Source organism: Pleurodeles waltl, chromosome 2_1 (assembly GCF_031143425.1).
Source record: "Pleurodeles waltl isolate 20211129_DDA chromosome 2_1, aPleWal1.hap1.20221129, whole genome shotgun sequence".
In the NCBI taxonomy this organism is placed as follows: domain Eukaryota; kingdom Metazoa; phylum Chordata; class Amphibia; order Caudata; family Salamandridae; genus Pleurodeles; species Pleurodeles waltl.
Genome location: NC_090438.1, coordinates 247,970,350 through 247,990,750, shown reverse-complemented (window position 1 = coordinate 247,990,750; position 20,401 = coordinate 247,970,350).

Below are 20,401 nucleotides of genomic sequence, written 5' to 3'. Positions count from 1 at the left end.
GGCACAAGCAGACGACAGTCTCCAGAGAGCTACATGCTAACTTCAAGTACTACCAACATGTCTCAAATAAAATACAATTCCAAAGTCAATTTAGAAAACACAGAAAATATAAATGGACAAAAGACACCAGAATAATCAAAATTAGTTAAGTGAAACCAGAAATATGAATTTCTTTGATTTTAGGGAAAACTGCACCAAGAAAAATTAACAACTATACTTACATGGGAAATAGTCTTAATGAGGGTGTTTTAATAATATGTTTTCTGAACACTCTTGAAGAATTACTAAATGCAATTGAAGGTGTTCCTTCTCACTGTAATTCACAATTCACCCATTAGTTCAACAGTCTGAGAAATTATGTATTGACTCTCTCTTTGTCCTGTTGATAGTCCTAATCAAACTTTATTCGGTACCAAAGGGTTGATTAATTTAACAAATTGAAGACCTCAACTTTTGCCTGGAAGAATTTCCTCTGGTCATTCCTCCTTGAGTATTTGGACAAAACCAGTCTGATGCTCTCTCAATGTAATTGTACCCTTTCACATTGTTCCTTCCGTTCTCTTATGTATTAATGTATGTCTTATTGTTCATGTGAAATTCTATGTTTTCAAGAGATGATGGGTGTTTTTTTTTCAATACGTTTCCATAAATAATCTTTTTTTTTACTTGGCTAATAAATAGAAAGTTCATATAACAACTCCTGAAAGATTATTGTTTTTGATATACTAGGTTCAATGTTCTGAATTAAGTTTCCTTATAATTGTACTTGTTCTTGCCACAGGAGCATCATGTTGCTTTATTGTTATATTTAATACCCCAACCCCTTGTGCTTTCCAATGGGTACACCCTTACTTAGTGTTGTGACACAACAAAAACTAAAGCACTAATCAAAAGCCACTGTCTACAGTTGGCCATGAAAAAGGTGCAATTTGTATGCCAACTGTGTTGGTGCAGAGGTCAAATACAACAAGTGGGTTGTCTAGCATTGTCTCTTTTATGGAAGTAGACATCTTCCAGCAGGGCACAGCCTAGTCAGTGACAGTTAGGTCCTACTGAATCAGTATTATGTGTGGCAAAAAATCTCAGAGCAGCACAAACTTGGTTTTCTTGTTGTTTTGTTATATTGGTATGCTGGGTCAGTGTCATGTAGTGCCTTGAAAGCATGGGTGAGGAGCTTGAATTGTGCTTGTTTGTGTATGAAAAACCAGTGGAGCTCTTTCAGGTATGGTGTGATGTAAGTGTGGCATGGGAAGTTGAGAGTGATTCTGGCTGCTGAGTTATTAATTGGCTCAACCTTTGTATGAGTTGTATGTTGATCCCAGTATAGAAGGTGTTAATGGAGTCTGGTTTGCTTGTGATGGGAGCAGGTGTGAGTGGGTATGACATTTGTTTAGGTGCTGATTAAGAGTAATTTAAACATTAACTTCAGTATGTTAATGAATGAAAGCATGATGCAGTGACAGTGTTGACTTGGGTGGTTATGTCGAGTTTGCTGTCAATGATGATACCGAGGTACTTGATATAGGTAGTTGGGGTGGGTGTCACTCTTAGCTCTGTTGGCTACCATGTGGAGTCCCAAGGTGAAGTGCTCTTTCTAAAGAGAATGATTGTGGTCTTGCCGGTGTTCAGCTTTAGACCGTTGATCTTCATCATGTCGGAGAATTCAGTCATGAAGACATTAAACATGATGTGGTACTGGATGTCTTGTCCGTGAGGTGCAAACACCATAGACACACTGCGCAACCTTGTTGTGGTCTTCCAGAGGTGGAAAAATGATTAAGAACCAACTTTTGCAAAGTTCATGAGAAAGATCCTTCTGGTCAATCAGGCAGAGCCCAGTTCCTCTGGGTAGGCTTCCAGGCACCATGTCTGTTTTCAGTCAGGTCTCCTGCAAGATCCAGTCGTCAGTGGTTAGCTGGGCCTGTTTGGGATCAGGAGTAGTTATGAATTTGTTTGTCCCTCAAGCAGGTAACATGAGGTCAACCACTTGACCCTTGTGCAGCAGTTCTATAACCTGAATGCCAGCATTAGTTGGGAGCCAATGAGTCCATTTTTAGTCCTCTTCTTCTAGCATAGCCTTCTTCTTCAGATGGCGTCTTCCCACATCCAGAAATGTTCTGAGGAGGTGGACCTCAACATTTATCCTATGTACTAGCCATTAATTGGAGAAATTCTATCACTGAATCCTAGATAATTTCTCACAGTTGTTCCATCTCTTTTTGCAGGACTTTCACTTAGCTTACTGTAAAATCAACCAGGGACCCCTGTTTGTAGATGGCAAAACACAAAAATTAGCTGTGACTGTCTTTGGCTCCTAAGCCACTCCCCTGCATACAGGAACACCCTATCCTACCTGACAGAGACAAAACTGTTTAACTCTAATATTGTGACTGGAGCTTGGATGTCTGGATGTGCCCCAGAGAAGAATAGGAGAGACACTCTTCAGCATCTCAAATTCAGTAGTGGTAAGGCTGCCCTTTATTCTGCCAACTTCTCCTGTCTACATCAAAATGGTGTTCCTGTTAAATGATGAGCAGTTAGTGGTCCTTCCTGGGATCAAGTCAAGGCTATTGTACCCTAAGAGCTATTAACTCTCCCAGCCAAGGATGTTATTTCCACCTCTGGATATTTGATGGGTGGCGGAACTAGTTTTAGGCTAGTACTGGTTCAGATAACCTAAAGTACATTTGAACATTAAATCAGATTTTAAAAACTAAACACGAAATACTCTTGATTTTTTTTATCCTTTTGGTAAGTGGAGGTAAGGAAGTAATACTGTAGGCCACGATATACTGGACATTTTAAGGATGGAAACAGTCAGAATCCCTGTTTGACACCACAAACACATTTGTTACTGCATATTAAAGCCTTGGTTGGAAAGACCTTAAATAGCTTTGCAACTCCATACTGAAATGCAATTTGCAAGGTGCATGTTGTTGGTGTCCCTGTCAAACAGCGAATTGATGGGAAAAGTATCAATGTTTTGCTAACAAACTCTGGTTGCAAAACATTGAACAAATTGCAGATACCTGAGTTGAGACAGTAGTCTCTAAGGGGAAGTTGTTCCCAGGGCCCTTAATCCCATCAATGGTCATTTAGGGAACAGATCACCAGGCCCTCAAAGTCAAATAATTGTTGTATTTTATTTCACCGCAAAGGTACAAGGTGTAGTGTACCTTATATTTATAAACTTTTTTATATTATCAGCTTCTATAAGGGCTTACAAGTCACACTTTAGGTGTGACCATTAAATATATCAAAACAAATACATAAAAATAGTCTTTTCCTACGTGACAAAGGCATATATCTGTTATGTGTCACTGCCATGCATTTAAATTGCAACCGAGCCAGAGCACATTCCTGCTCTTGGCAGACATAAACATTTGTAATATATGTGAGTGTTGTAAATACACACTGCAGCACACAGATGACATGAAGCTTTTCATGCCACAGATTCACTTTAGCCACCATGTACAATGGGCTTATAGAACAGTTAATACACAAAATAGGGATTTCCAATGTACAGCACATTTTGGAGGGGAAGAACAAGCACTTTACTATTGGCTACCAGTCATTAAATCACCAAATTAGTGTCCATAAACTGATTAACTGATCCACATATCCCATGCCTTTTGTAGCTTTGTAGACAATAGCAGACTTTTCCCCGACTCATCATGTAGTTTTACTTCATTTGGACACCTGTAGAAGAATATTGAATTCACATGTCTGTAATGGTGTGTTATTTTATGTTATGCTATGCCAATCTGTAGATTGCACCATCACTCATAAATATATCCTGGCACTAAGTAGGTCTGAGTCTAGCCACAGCTAAGGCCTAGTGGGACTATGCAAAAAGCCAGGTCTTTAGCTTGTGAGGAGGTTGCTTTTATTTGTAGCTGCAGATCGTTCTAAAATTTAGAAATTACATGGGAGAAGGTTCCAGGATGTGTGTCAAGATGAGCAGAAGTGTCTATAAACTTTTTGAAAGCAGTGCGAGTGTGGAGGTATGCTGTGCCAATGTCATTTAGTGCTTTGAAAGTGTGAGTGAGGAGTTTGAATTGTGTTTGCTTGTGAATGGGAGACAGCGGAGCTCCATCAGTTGTGGTGTGGATCTTTACTCAAAATTAGTCTGGCATGTTCTGCTTATAGTACCTGGCAGTCTGGATAAATTGTTTTTCTCTCTGTTTTGTTTTCTTTGATTTAAATTAGTGACTAACTTAAATGTTATCCCCTAGAGTAAATTTAAAGGCCTCCCAATTCTTGATACCAAAAGCAGTTTATGGTCTGACATCCTTGTAAGGAGGGTGACTTACCTCTTTTACATTTGGATTCAATATGTTGAGAGCACTCAAATGTCTACTTCAGAGGGCTATTATACATCCAGTTGTCCTTAATGATTGAAAGTGAGGGGGTCGTAGTCAGAAGTCTCTTCTAGAACAAATTTAGATATTCACATTGGAAACGGTTTTATGTAATGTCAGCACCATGTCAATTCAACAGTATTTCTTATGAGAGGGGGTATAATTAGTATAGCCTGACTGTTTCTTGTTCAAAGTTTGACAAACATCAAGAATGGCATGACATGCACACTCATCAGGTATTGAATTGCACTATAGATCTTTGACATCCAGGGTTTTGTGTAAGTTTACAATTGATTGCTTTGCTTTTCACAAATGCATCTTATTATTAGTACTTTTATGACTGTGGAGTCTCCCCTCATCTCTATTCCCTCATTTCAAGATGTATTCCACCATATAAAAGTTTCCAAAGTCTGACTCAATGTGCATCACTGTTAGCATTTCCTTTTTTTATAAAAACTGTCCTTATACTTTTCCAACTGTTTCAAGGTATTAGCTGCTTGTAGGAAAGTACCATCTTCCTTGGCATGTTACCCCCATTTTTACCTGTACGTCAGTATGTTTTTGTCTGTCTCACTGGGAACCTGCTGGTCAGGACCCCAGTGCTCATAGTTTATGGCCTAATGTGTGTGTCTGGGTAGTGCTTAACTGTGTCACTGAGGCTCTGCTAATCAGAACCTCAGTGCTTATGCTTTCCCTGCTTTTAAATTTGTCACTGTAGGCCAGTGACTTAATTTATCAATTTCAATTGGCACACTGGCCCCCCCTTATAAGTCCCTAGTATATGATACCTAGGTACCCAGGAGCACAGACAAACCCTTGCTCAGGCCTGCTATTGCAGCCTGCGTGATATAACGCACACATTATTTCACAGCCATTTTCACTGCACTTAAGTAACTTATAAGTCACCTATATGTCTAACCTTCATTTGCTGAAGGTTAGGTGCAAAGTTACTAAGTGTGAGGGCACCCTTGAATTAGCAACGGTGCCCCCACATAGTTCAGGGCCATTTCCCCAGACTTTGTGAGTGCGGGGACACCATTACACGCGTGCACTACATATAGGGCAATACCTATATGTAGCTTCACAATGGTAACTCCGAATATGGTCATGTAACATGTCCAAGATCATGTAATTGTCCCCCCATTCCAAATCTGATATTGGATAGCCAATCCCATGCATCGTGGGGGCTCCATCATGGACCCCCAGTACTGCCAAACCAGCTCTCTGAGGCTTGCACTCCAGCTACAGCGTCTGCCACCTCACAGACAGTGTTCTGCCCTATTGGGGTCTGGGCTGCCCAGTCACAGGAAGGCAGAACAAAGCATTTCCTCTGAGAGCAGGGTGTTACACCCTCTCCCTTTGGAAATAGGGGCTACAGGCTGGGGAAGGGATAACCCCCCCCAGCCTCTGGAAATGCTTTGAAGGGCACAGATGGTGCACTCCTTGCATAAGCCAGTCTACACCAGTTCAGAGACCCCTTGTCACCTGCTCTGACGTGAAACTGGACAAAGGAAAGGGGAGTGACCACTCCCCTGTCCATCACTACCCTAGGGGTGGTGCCCAGAGCTCCTCCAGTGTGTCCCAGACTTCAGCCATCTTGCTTTGCATGGTGTGGGGGCACTCTGGAGGCTTCTAAGACCCCTCCTGATAGGTCCATACCTGATAAGGTAGGCAATCCCCCTCTCAGGGCTATTTAGGGTCACTCTTGAGGGTTCTCTTCAGATTCTGCTTGCACGTTTCCTTCAGGAATCCTCTGCAACAACTTCACCATCCTCTGACCTCGGATCAGTCGCAGCCTGCTCCAAGAACTGCTGTAACTGCAACAAAGTATCCACAAGAGATTCTTTTCTTCAGAAACCTCAGGTCCAAGTCAACAACTGCAACAGTTTCCATGGTGAGCACACTCTGAGGACTCCCTGTCTTCAACCTGCACCAGAAGGACTGAAGAAATCTCCTGTGGGGTGACGGAGTCACTCTCCTGCTCCAGCAGGCACCTTCCAAGATGACGACCGGTACCCTTGGACTCCTCTCACAGCAATGAGCATGCTCTTATTGACACAAAGGGTGGACATCATTGATATAGACTGTCCTGAGGTCCGGCTGCTGCAATTTGGAGGAGGTAAGACCTTGCCTTCCCATAAAGCGACGGTACCCCTGTGTCCTCTTCACCTCCTGAGGCTTCTGTGTACTATTTGCAACATTCCTTCATGCACAGCCTGGCCCAGGACCCCAGCACTCCACCCTGCGACACAACTTGCTGAGTTGTTCTCCGGCTGCGTTGTACCTTCCTTTGTTGTGCTGCATCAACCACGTTTTACACCTCCTTTGTCCCAATGTCCTGGGACCTCTGTGGATGCTGGCTGGAATTCTGAGGGCTTTCTATAGTGCTGAAAGCCCCCTCTTCCTTCTCACACAGAGTTGAGGCCCCCAGGTCCCTCCTGGGTCCATCCAGCCCCATTTTGACACAAAACACACTTTTGTCGTAGCCAAGGCTTGTTGGCGACTTCCAAAAAGAAATCACATCTTCAACGATCTTCACGTTGTGGGGCATCCTTTTCATCATGCAGAAACCCACTGGCATCTTCCTAGGGTGCATTCCTGTAGTCTTCAACTAACCTGGGACTCTTCTTTTGCACCCTCTTCTGGGTTGGCAGGGGCTCCAGTCCTTCCTGGAACTTCTTTCGACTTCTCAACTTGGTCCCCTTCCTTTGCAGGTCTTCAGGACCAGGAGTCCAGCAGCTGTTCTTTGCAGACTTGGTTGGTTGCTGCAAAATCCCACTCACAAGGTTTAGTGTGTCCTAAGGAAACTTGCAGTACTTTACTCCTGCTTTTCTGGGATCTAGGGTGGGGTAATGTACTTACCTTTACTTGTATTCTTACTCTCCCAGCGATTCTGCACACTTTACACTTGTCTAGGGGGAATTTGTGATTCGCATTCCACGTTCTTAGTATATGGTTTGTGTTGCCCTAGACCTATTCTCTCCCATTGCATTCTATAGCATTTCCTATTGTTTGCATTGTTCTAGGACTATTACCTGTCTAGGTTTGGTGTCTAGTGTATATATTGTGTATAATACTTACCTCCTGAAGGATTATTGTCTTTAAGATATTTTTGGTACTGTGTCACTCAAATAAGTACCTTTATATTTGGTAACACTGAGTATTGTCTTTACTTGTGTATAAGTACTGTGTAACTATAAGTGGTATTGCATGAGCTTTGCATGTCTCCTAGTTCAGCCTAAGCTGCTCTTCTATAGCTACCTCTATCAGCCTAAGCTGCTAGAACACTACTACATTTCACTAATAAGGGATAAATAGACCTGTCATAAGGTGTAAGTACCCAAGGTACCCACTACAAACCAGGCCAGCCTCCTACACTGCTTCACTTTCTGAAATATAAAAAAAGATGTTGCCATCTCTCTGTTTTTTTTTGTAATATGTCAGTAAATATTAAAAGTGATGTATAAAGTTATTTAAACAAATGTAATTATATTTTAATAAAATCTAATGCTATGTCATTTTTTAGATTAAAAAAGGCTAATAAAATATGTTAAAAAAATAAAATTATGATTTATGTTAAACCATTTTTAACATTACATTATATTTATTTATTTTTTAAATATTTTAAATAATATAATATAATTTAGCTTGTTACATGTGTAGTTTCTTGTCACTATCACCATTATATTCTATGGGAGTGTGCTGCAGTACCATTGGTTGGCCATGTGTGATGCTTGACCTACTCCACCTCTGAGCTGGATTCCATTTACTACTGTTTCAGGTCCTTATTTTCTATAAGAAGTCAATATGCAGATTATAATTAGGAAGGGACTTACGGCCTCATTTACAGGCCCCTTGCACCATTGCTGTGTCATTTTGTTTATGCAACGGCAGTACTAGTAGTGCACTTCAATGCTCCATACTTACAAACTGAGGCATTATGCCATTGGGCCCATTGCGCCAAGTATAATGTATGGAGTGTGGGCGTTCCTACTGCAAAAGCCACACAGAATTGATGCAGTGAAATTTACAACTTTTTACTGCAAAACTCTACAACTTCACTGCATCAAAATGTTACTGCCTTCTCAAACCAGGCATGGAATAGATGCAGGGCTTTTCCCAATGGATTCTCCTTGTATTGCTGGAGTTGTGTTAGTTTAATGATGTGACTCCAGCAATGCGTGCCAACAGATACATCCGAATTTCTGGCAAATTGGTGAAAACATGCGCCATGGAGCTCTGTATTCTAAATACAGCACATCCATGGCATCGTAAGGGGATGTGCGACAGGCGCAAGAAATCTGAAGCTACGATGACGATGCATCAGTTTCTTGTAAATAAAGCCCTTAGGGCTTATATACAAGATCATTGCACTGTTGGTGCGTCACATTTTTCCATATAAGAAGTGACACACCAGCGGTGCTTGGGCTTGTAAATAAGCTGATTAGTATTTTGAGAGTGGAAATGCGTCTATAAATCCCTCCTTAACCCTTCTTTAACCCCTCCTTACTCATCCCCACTTTTTTGTAGTAAGTATTACCCCTTTTCCAACACGTCTCCCTGGTGCCTTTCACATTTACTACTAATCATGAATCTTCATCATGTGAGGATCTTCCCACTGAAATATAGGAGCTGGGAAGATTTACTCTTGTAGGTTTGTGAACAGTAGTGCTTCAGTAGTACTATTCTAGTTCTAGTAACTGTACTACAAAATACAGTTTATGAATAGGGCCCAGCGATTTCTGTCTTTTGAATAGGTATAGTTTTATGCATTTTAAGAAAAGCCTTCTGAGGATACACATGGAAAGCTGCACCAATCGCAGATTTTCAGGCATAACTCTGTAAACATTTTGTGAATTCATTTTTTGCCATCCTTTTTTCAGAAAAGCCATAATTCTGTGCATTTTAAAATGAAACGTGTAAAATGCCGAATTTTTACCTTTATTTTAAAACCATTTCTTCTTGAACATAAATTACATCCCCCTCACTCTTACAAACTTTAGGTTTATTTAATTTACTCATTTTTTCTTGTAGTTTCAAGAATATTCTTATCTCAGAAAAAAGTTATTGTGGGGAAACTGGGTTGAATAAAGAAGACCCTTCAATTTTTGCCCCCATTTTAGCTGATATTGATGTTTTCTAACTGCACCTTGGGCACTGCTAACCAGTCCCAGGGCCAGTGCTCTGTGTAAAATGATAATTAGGCATAATTATAATTGGCTCTGACAACCTACCTTTAAGTCCCTAGTACATGGTAGGGCATATAGGCCCTCATTCTGACCCTGGTGGTCCTAAACCGCCAGGGCCGCGGACAACGGAAGCACCGCCAACAGGCTGGCGGTGCTTCATTGCCTATTCTGACTGCGGCGGTAAAGCCGCGGTCAGAAAAGGGGATCCAGCGGTTTCCCGCCGGAATACCCCTGGCAGGGCTGAACCTCCATGGCGGCGCTGCTTGGATTCCGACCCCCTTCCCGCCAGCCTGTTTCTGGCGGTTTTGACCGCCAGGAACAGGATGGCGGGAACGGGTGTCATGGGGCCCCTGGGGGCCCCTGCACTGCCCATGCCACTGGCATGGGCAATGCAGGGGCCCCCTAACAGGGCCCCAGCATGATTTTCACTGTCTGCATAGCAGACAGTGAGAATCGCGACGGGTGCAACTGCACCCGTCGCACCCCTGCAACACCGCCGGCTCCATTCGGAGCCGGCCTCTGTGTTGCAGGGCCTTTCCTGCTGGGCCGGCGGGCGCTCCTTTGGCGGGCGCCCGCCAGCCCAGCGGGAAAGCCAGAATGGCCTCCGCGGTCTTTTGACCGCGGAGCAGCCAAATGGCGGTGACCGCATGGCGGCCTCCGCCACCCGCCAAAGTCAGAATGAGGCCCTTTATTTTAAAATAATAAAGTCTTATTTTCAGTTGCTAAATATAGTAAGTGTGATACCAAACTAAATTTTTCAATTAATCCAAACAACTTGATAATGTTGAATTTAATTTAACTAGCCTGGAGAAAGAGTTTTCAAACTCTTTCTGGAAGTTACCAAATTTAGCCCTGTAGTGCCCTTTCCTGATTGTTCATACTCTGGCAGCCTGAGTCAGGCTGTCTTAATGAGGTGCAAAATGGCCTGTGTTGATACAAAGAGCGTCTATGGGGCGGATAATTGCTACTGCAAATAACAGATCAGGATGGGGGAAGAGTAGCCAAACTGGTCTTCGTAGGAAGGAGGTCATTTGGGACAGAAACAGGAGCTGCCCCTTTTTTTGAACCTCCAGACAGCTAAGAGACCACTGATTAGATTAAGAAAGGGGCTGGAGGAGAGGTGGAAGGGAAACTTGGCCACACCAGTGGGTGGGCTCAGACTGATGTAACCTTCCAGGAGATATGTCCTCCGTGTTGGATTTTTAAAGAATGTTGCTTTCTGGGATTGATTTTTGTCATGCTTCACTGGAAGCGGTCACCCCAGAGGGTGTTAGCCTGCACCCCATTGGACATGAGCACCCTCTGATTTCCACCCCCAGGAGCAAGGATAAATATAGCAGAGCTGCCCCACAGTTCAGATCCCTGCAAGAAGTTACTGGAAGAAGAAGGACTGTCTTCCTGGGCCCCTAGCCTGCACCGGGAACCTGCACTCAGAAGGGCTGCACCAGCTGCACACTTTGGGCTTCATGAAGAAAATGACTTTGTCTTGCTTGTGCAACTCCAGGAGTGGACTCCCTGTAAGATACAGGTACAAAGAAGCTGACCAGAGTCCCCTTCATCAAGTCCTGCAAGACGAGCCCAGCTGACCAGAGTACAGTGGCTATTTGAGGCGTCTGACCAGGTGCATTCTGGAAATTGTAATCCCAACTCCCAAGGAGCACCTCAGAGCATCTGGAACCTTGGATAGAGCTTGTGGACTCCACAAGGACCCAAAGGGAGATCTGGAAGAAGACCAGAAGTTTAGAGAAGTTAGGAGCAACTGTTGTAAAAAGCTTCATACATTGAAGAGGTGCATTGTGGGAGTTGTAGCCCCTGACCCAGAGGCGAATCAGAGCCTCTGAACCCTTGGCTGAGCCTGTTGACCCCTTTCCTGAATCAAGAAACACTTCTGAAATTAATTGTAACAGTGTTACATCGTCGGTGGACTGAACTCTGGATTTTTTTTTCCCTTCCCAGTGCAAACATTTTTTGTGCTTTGGGCGCTATTTGCTTCTGAACACTAGGTTTAGTTGTAATCTTTAAAAATTCATATCTCTGGTTCTCTACATTGGATTTTTGTCTTTTTAGTGCCATTTAAAAAAATATTTAAAGATACAAATATTTTCTATTTTTATAAAGCGGTGATTTTTATTGTGTGTTGTGTTTTTCTTGTTTACTGGTGTTGATATTAAATGCTTTACACACCTGTCTCCTAAGTTAACCAAGCTTCTCGTGGGCCAAGCTACCAAGAGTTGAGCAAGGATTAATTTACTGAGACCTTGGCTGGACCTAGTGGTGGTTTGTGACCCATTGCTAAATGTAGGTACCTATCTGCCCTTACCAATAATCCACATTCCATCAGTTATCCAAATGTTTCCAAGCAACACTGGGCCTTATTTTCAAGCTTAAATTTAGTTGTAAACCTAACTACTGTACTGAGGAGTGCCATAAAAAAGGGTGGGGCAATGGGGTGGCCAGAAAAGGGGTTTTGGCCACCAATTGGGTGCATGCCCTGATGCCAAACCCATATTGCACATGGTCAAAGGCTGTGGAGGTTGGGGCACAGCTGTATGCAGGAGTTGGGTGTAAAGGCCTTGCAGTAGGGGCTTGTTTGCCAGGCAGGCTTGATCACTGGGCCTGTCCAAAGGCCCGGCCCTGCACCCATTCTCCTGCCGAGCACAGCCAAAGGCCATGAGCTGGGGGGGGGTTTGACTGCTCCTGGGAGATTGGGTGCATGGCTTGACCACACGCCAGGCCACGGACCCAACCTCATGTTGCGCATGGTTAAAGATCAAGCATGGAGAGGTGGAGGTCTAGTAAAGTATGGTAATAAAATATTACCTTACATTAAAAAAAAATATCTAGAAATTCACTGAATAAAACAAAGGTTAAAGTGATGGTATGGTTAAAGAGGGATGAAAGTAGACTACATATCCAAGATAAGTTCTGCATTGAAAAGGGGGCAGTCCTTTGGTTCCAAATGTGTTTACGTATACTATCTCACATTCGGTCAGAACTGAGCTGCGGACTGGTGATACAGACAATTTACAAATGTTCCAATGTAGTCATTCAATACAAATGTAATGCACAACATGTGACAATACAGTTGGGGGAAATGTCAGTTCAAATGTTACATTTTAAACTACAAAAACTTGACATTTATCAGTTATAGTTAACCATATATCTTGTTCCCTTATCATGCACTGCTTCTGACCTCACATCTTACATCACTCATGACATGTTCTATGGTATCATTGATAACATCTATGTAGCATCCGAAATTATGTCATAGATTTCCACACTGCACTTGGTTGGGGGACGTGTTATAGTTAATTCATTTAATTATCTTTGGGGAATTTCAGTGTTTCTTTATTTGAATTGTAATTTTTCTAGTGACCTTTTCATCTGACTATAATGTCACTTTATCACTTTAACATATGTTTATATATATAACAATTTTGCTTGGTGAGGGCATGAGTTATAGTTACCTTAGGGCACGAGTTGGTATATATATATATATATACCAACTCGTGCCCTAAGGTCACCTCAGATATTACATCTCTCATGACATCTTCTATGGCATCACTGATAATATCACTGTAAATTTTGCAGTGATGAGAAAAGTATGCCTGTCGAGGGCACAAGTTATACTTTCCTTAGGGCACTATACACCAGCTCGTGCCCTAAGGTAAGTATAACTTGTGCCCTCGACAGGCATACTTTTCTCATCACTGCAAAATTTACAGTGATATTATCAGTGATGCCATAGAAGATGTCATGAGAGATGTAATATCTGAGGTGATTAGCAGTGCATGGCGAGTTATAGGTACTTTACGGCATGATTTATAGTTAATTGAATTAACTCTAACTATAAAAGGTGAATTTATATGGTTTTGTGCATGTAAATTCTGAACCTAACTATAACATCCCGTACACTTTGGCCCTCATTATGACATTGGTGGTACATCTCGCTTACCACCGCAGTGATGGCCGCCAACAAACCGCTGCAGTGGCGAATATCCGTTCGCCATATTATAACACACACACAATAAACCAACAGAATACTGTCACAAGCACAAATCCGCCAGCCCAAAGGTCAGTGCTAAAGTGGCGGTATGAGCACCCATACAATTATGCCAACAAAACAAAACCCACCACTTTATGACCTATGAATCACCATGGCGGACATTCAATGGTGGCAAACCATTGACGGTACACACGGGAGCGCTCAGAATGGCCACCATAATACAAAACAAAACAACATTGGTCAAAACTAAACACAGACACCTGACACTCATACATACACCACACCCACCCACCCATTGCATTATAAAACAAACACCCACATAGCACACCACCCTTTACGAATACCAATAAGCGCCACAAGACTAACACAAAGACCACTGAGACAACTACACACACACACACACCACAGACACCCATATATCTGTCATGCACCCCACATCTCACACCCCACCACATCACGCAACACCCTCTACACAACACCCACCACACAACACCCATGTCCGCACAAAGGCACACCCGTTTCACTGAGGAGGAGTGGCGGGTCATGGACGAGGAACTAGTCAGGGTAGTGCCACAGCTGTTTGGAGTACAGATACAGCAAATATCCATTGCTAGGGAGATGGAGCTATGGCAGAGAATCATAGACAGGTTGAACGCCGTGGGACAGCATCCAAGAATAAAGGATGGCATCAGGAAGATGTGGAATGACCTTCGGGGGAAGGTACATTCTGTGGCAGCAAGGCACCAGCTTGCCATCCAGAAGAGTGGCAGTAGACCCCCACCTCCTCCCGTACAGCTCACAGCATGGGAGGAGCAAGTCTTGGCAATACTGCATCCTGAGGGACTCATTGGGGGTAGCCGGAAGATTGGACACTGGTGAGTCAATATTTAATACTTATCACCCGCATACCTGCATGGTATCTCACCCCCTCACCCTCACTCCCATCACTCCACTCCATCACACACACTGCACTTACACATACAACTAACTCCAATGTCAAGCCCTGCATGTCATACTAATGCATGTACAGCCCTCCCAGCCCTGCATGGACACCCATCACCAAAGCATGCACAGCATGGAGAACTAACAAGCACACAATCCATCACCATACACAAACAAAGGTGGCAGGGCAACAGCAACAATATAGGGGAAGCAGGGGTTGTACAATATGTCACAGACATGAAGTATAATACATCACTTACATCCCCGAAGGTGCCCCAGCCAATCTCAGCAGAGAGCAGGTGCCATGACTAACCAGTCCACCAACGCAAAACACCCCCAGTGATGACAGTAATTCTGGACTTCAGGATCTGGAGGAACTACCTGGCCCATCAGGGACCACTGGTCAGTCGGCCACCCCAGCACACTTACAGTCTACCACAGAGTCTCCCCCATCACTATCTAACACCACAGCATCCATCCAAAGTTCCCACTCCTCTACCCAGGACACGTCAATAAGCAGTGTGCCCACCTGTACAGGGACCCCAGTACACAACTCACACCTAAGACAATCAGGGCCCTGGGGTCACTGGCAGTGGGCATACCTTTCAGGGGACAGAGGCACAGGGGAACAGGGACACTGGGAGGACCACTGTGGTCCAGGGGGAGGCCAGGCCCAGGGAACCGACTCTCCAGGTGGCACTCACCAAGGTCCTGGGGTCTTGCCAACAATCCCAGGACAAGATGGGCCAGATCCTTACCAACATGCAGGAGAACAAGCAGCTGCAGGAGGTACACCATCAGGAGATCAGGGAGGATTTGCAGGCCCTCATCACTGCATGGTCTCTATATCAGGAGTGGTGGCAGTTATGGCCAACATCATGAGTGAATGGACAGCACACCAGCGGGCCCCTACCACTAGCCAATCTACTGACCAGACCAACACTTCCACTGTAGCTAGTGTGCAGAAGGCCCTGACACAGGACCCACAGGCGACCCTCACCCCTCCTCCTGCAGAAGGTGGACCACCCGCAAACGTTCCACCTGCAACCCAGACAGAAGCCAGGGACACTTGCCAAGACCAAGACCACTGCCAGGAAATGAGACTCTCCTGTTGGTCCCCCTTGTGTCCCACCTTGTCACCTTGTCCACTTTGAACTGCCTTTGCACCTCTTCCAATGGCCCCTTGCACACAGGGCATGTGCTACAAATAGACTGGAACAATACCCTGGACTAACCTCTACCATTACCCGGTTCCATTGCTTTTTTCAGGCAATTACTTGCACTACAATAAACACCCTTGAACACAGTGAAAGTGTTTTGTGTGATGAAAATATGCATGTATGGAAACAGTTACATCTTGTGCAAATGATCTGAACACTGTGATAGCATACATTTTAAGACCTGTATCTGTTAGTAGACATGACATCAATACACTGTTGTCATATCACCAACATCTGCACAATGAGAAGCCACAGGTGACAGTAAGTAGAGATGCAAAGGAAGTGAATGCCAACCTGCTACAGCCACGCAGAACACATAAATAATCAGAGGAATGATTCGTTCCACTGTCTCACCTGTGTATGATTGGAAGTATTGTTGTATAACTGATGTTCTGTTGTCCACATCCTCATCCGCTGCCTCCTTATCCTCACTGTCCTCCGGGTACACTGCTACTACAGGGGCATTTCCAGTCTCCTCCTCTTGCAGATAAGGCACATTTCATCAAAGGCCAGGTTGTGTAACATTCAGCATGCCACTACTATCTGGCAGACCATCTCAGGTGAGTAGCACATGGATGCACCAGTTAGATGGAGGCATCTGAACCTCCCCTTCAGGAGGCCGAAGGTCTTCTCAATAATTCTCCTAGTTTGCCCATGTGCATCATTATAACGATTCTCAGCCCCTGTCCTGGCTTTCCTCACAGGGGTCAAGAGCCACAATAGGTTTGGGTAGCCACAGTCACCTGCAAAATTGAGGGACAAACATAAGCCTTACACAATAGTATGGGGTCAACACGAGAAGGCATACACTGACATACATTGGGTGGGGACTCAGCCTCACCAATGAGTCACATCTTGTGCCTCTGTAGTTGTGCCATCACATATGGAGTGCTGCTATTCCTCAGGATGAAGGTGTCATGCACCGACCAGAGATACTTGGCAGTGACGTGGGATATGTACTGGTCAGCCAGGCACACCATTTGAACATTCAGTGAGTAGAAACTCTTCTGATTCCTGAAAACCTGTTCATTCTGGCAGAGGGGGGAACAAACGCAACATGTGTACTGTCAATTGACCCAAGAATGTTCAGTATATGTCACATAGCATGTAATCCTGGCTTCACAGTGGCCAAATCTTCCACCAGGGGGAAAACAATGCAGCTGCATATGTGTTTCACCAGGGCCGACAAAACCCTTGTCAGCATGATTGAGAACATTATCTGCTGCCAAGCCTACTGTCACTCGAATCAACCAGTTGCCAGGAAATGGAGCACTGATAGAACTTGCACTAGAGGGGGGATCCCAGTGGGATGATGGATAGCTGAGATCAGATCAGGCTCCAATTGAGCACATAGCTCTGTGATTGTGGCCCTGTCCAGTCTACAGTCATTATATGCCTCTCCTCCAGTGCAGCCAAGTCCACAAGGGGTCTGTACACGGGGGCTTGTCTCATCCTCTGATTCCGAAGTTGTAGGTATCTAAGGGACACAAGAGTGAGTAAGCTGTCACAATTTAAACAATGGATCCACCACCTCAGTATACATAGAGCAGGAACGTGATGGGTGTGAGAGAACAGGGCTGATTGCAGAGGCCCCCTAACTTTTTGCCCCCATTTTCCACTTTTTGCTTGTGTTTTCTTGACTCTGATGGTGCCCTGGGTACTGCCAACCAGTCCCAGGGCCTGTTCTCTGTGTAAAATCAGTATGCAAATTAGGCTAATTATAATTGGCTAAGTCAACCTACCTATAAGTCCCTAGTGTATGGTAGGTCATGGAGGTTTAGGAACCCCAGCACAGATAGTGCCCCCATAGGTGCACTGCTGAGGTGCCCAGTGTCATTTTAAAGACAGGCCTGCCTTGCTGGCTGCTTTTAAATTAAAGTTACATGCAAATTCGACTTTGGAACTAAAAGTAGTTCCAAAGTTCTAAACTACCTTATTTTTACATATAAGTCACCCCTAAGGTGTGCCCTATGTGCCCCTACGGTTGGGTGCCATGTAGCTATAAGCAGGTACCTTATAAAAATAGTTTTATAAGCCCTGGTGAGGTAAAACAGCCAAATTTGTTTTTCCCTCATTGTAGTGAATGGCCTCCATAGGCTAGAATGGGGAGACACCAAGAGTTTGCTATCAAATTAATTGTTATAATAAATCCCACAACTTTCAGTTGTGAGATTTAATATAACTTGTTCAGGTAAAGAGTTTTACCTGAAAAGTTGCCAACTTCAGCCCTACAGTGTTTTTGCTGCTGTGCTCTGATTTGCCAGCCTCTGGCAGCCTGGCCAGGCTGGCTTGATGAGGTGTGAAGTGGCCTGGCTTCACACAAAGAGATGTGCCTGTGGGAGGAGATCTCCCCTCAGCGAATGATGAGGCAGGAAGACGGGAAGGGCTGCCAAACTGTTCTTCAAAGGCAGAGAAGGACATTTGGAACCCCACATCCTGCAAAACCCAGACAATTAGGTGCCCCCTTGATTAGATTAGGAGAGGGCAGGAGAGGGGTGTGTTTAGGATTTTTAGCCACACAAGTGGGTGGGCTCAGCCAGATGTAACCTCCAAAATCACTTTCAGCCATGATGGATTTTTGGGGAATGTTGCTCCCTGGGATTGATTTTTGCCACACTTCCCAGGAAGTGGTCATCACAGGGGGCAGGACCCTGCACCCGATTGGAGAACCAGGACCCCCCTGTTTTCCACCCAGGAGCAGGGATAAAACTGGCAGACCTGCACCCACACCTCAGTTCCCTACCAGATCCCTACCAGGAAGAACTACAGAAGAAGAAGGACTGCCCTGCTGGACCCCTGGCCTGCACCAGGACAGTGCACTCTGAAGGACTGCACCAGCTGCACACTTGGACTTCACTGCAAGAAGGACTTTGCCTGGCTTCAACTGGATCAAGGACGGAGTCCCTGCTTGCTGCAGGTGAAAAATTGCTAACCAGAGTCCCCTGCACCAACTCCTGAAGAAACCAACCAGCTGACCACTGCACAGTGGCCAAAAAGGAGTTTGTGCTAGGTGTAGTCCACACCCCCAAGGATCGTCTCAGAGATTCTGGAACCTTGGGGTGAGCTGTGGACCCCACAAGAACCTTAAAGGAACATCTGGAAGAAGATCCAGAAGTTTAGAGAAGTTTGGAGAACTTTTGAAAAAAAGATCCATAGAGGGACCGACCCGCCATGGCAACTCTAGCCGGCTTTCCTCAACTGCGACCCGGCCTGACAGGTTCGTCCCAGTGAAGAAAATCTCCAAAAAAGAGACTAAGGTGGTCATTCCAACCCTGGCGGTCGGTGTTAAAGCGGCGGCAAAACCGGCAACAGGCTGGCGGTAAAAAAAATGGAATTCCGACCGATGCGGTACCCGCCAACAGAGACCGCCACATTAACACACCGCCCGTCACGGCGGTACAAACAAACAGCGCGGCGGTCCCCGCCAACAGACAGGCGGGAGTCAATGTACCGCCCACAGTATCACAACCTACCAATCCGCCACCTTTTGCGGGGCAGTAGCCCCGCCGATAAAAACACAGCGGAAACAGCCATTTCGAAGGGAAAACGCTCACCTCCATACACCCCACGAGGAATCAGGACAGCATGGAACCCGAACTCCACATACCCCCAGCGATAGTCTTCCTGCTCCTCTACCAGGAGCACGAACGCCGGCGCAGAATACAACGGTGAGTACTGCACCTACGACACACGGGAGGGGGGAGGGAAAAAATTACGGGGACACACATACGCGACACACCCACCCCCACCCTCACCCACTACAACACACACATCAATGCATATCAACACATCACAGTTACACCCCCCAGTCCCCCCGGAAGAATGCAAAGACAAAAGGAAATGATTCTAAACATTGAAATATATTGCAATACTGCCAAAAAAATATATATACACATCAAAAACTCTTATATACAGAAATGTACAAGTCCGAGCATTGTAGCAGGCATTGTCCGTGGACCACTGGGCCCAAATCACATGGGCAAAGCCCACACAGGATACCTGACTCTAACCGAGAGAACACTGCAGGGGCATCAGATAGCAAAACTACAGGCACCTCAGGGGGAAGGGAAGGGGGGGCACCTCAGCCAGATGAGTGCACAACGCCAGATCCACGAGGGGCCTCCATGCCCACTGTTCAATCCTGGGGAGTGCAAAGCCACAGTCTCACAAGTCTATACAGTGGGTGGGCTGCCCACTGCTCAATCCTGGGGAGTGCAAAGCCACTGTCTCACAAGTGGATAACAGTCTCCACTGGTTCTGGAGGGGGCCTAGTGCCCAGAGTGCCTCGTGCAGCCCTGCCCAACACAGATGCGGCCCAGCCCCTGCCGCTCATGGGCCAGCGGTGCCTGCGATGGAGTGGCCAGTTCAGCGGTGCTTGAGACGGCGGTGCCCAGTTCAGCGGTGCTTGAGACGGCGGTGCCCAGTTCAGCGGTGCTTGAGACGGCGGTGCCCAGTGCAGCAGTGCTTGAGATGAAGGGCCCAGTTCAGCGGTGCTTGAGACGGCGGTGCCCAGTTCAGCGGTGCTTGTGACGGTGGTGCCCAGTTCAGCGGTGCTTGAGACGGCGGTGCCCAGTTCAGCGGTGCTTGAGACGGCGGAGCCCAGTGCAGCGGTGCTTGAGATGAAGGGCCCAGTTCAGCGGTGCTTGAGACGGCGGTGCCCAGTTCAGCGGTGCTTGAGACGGC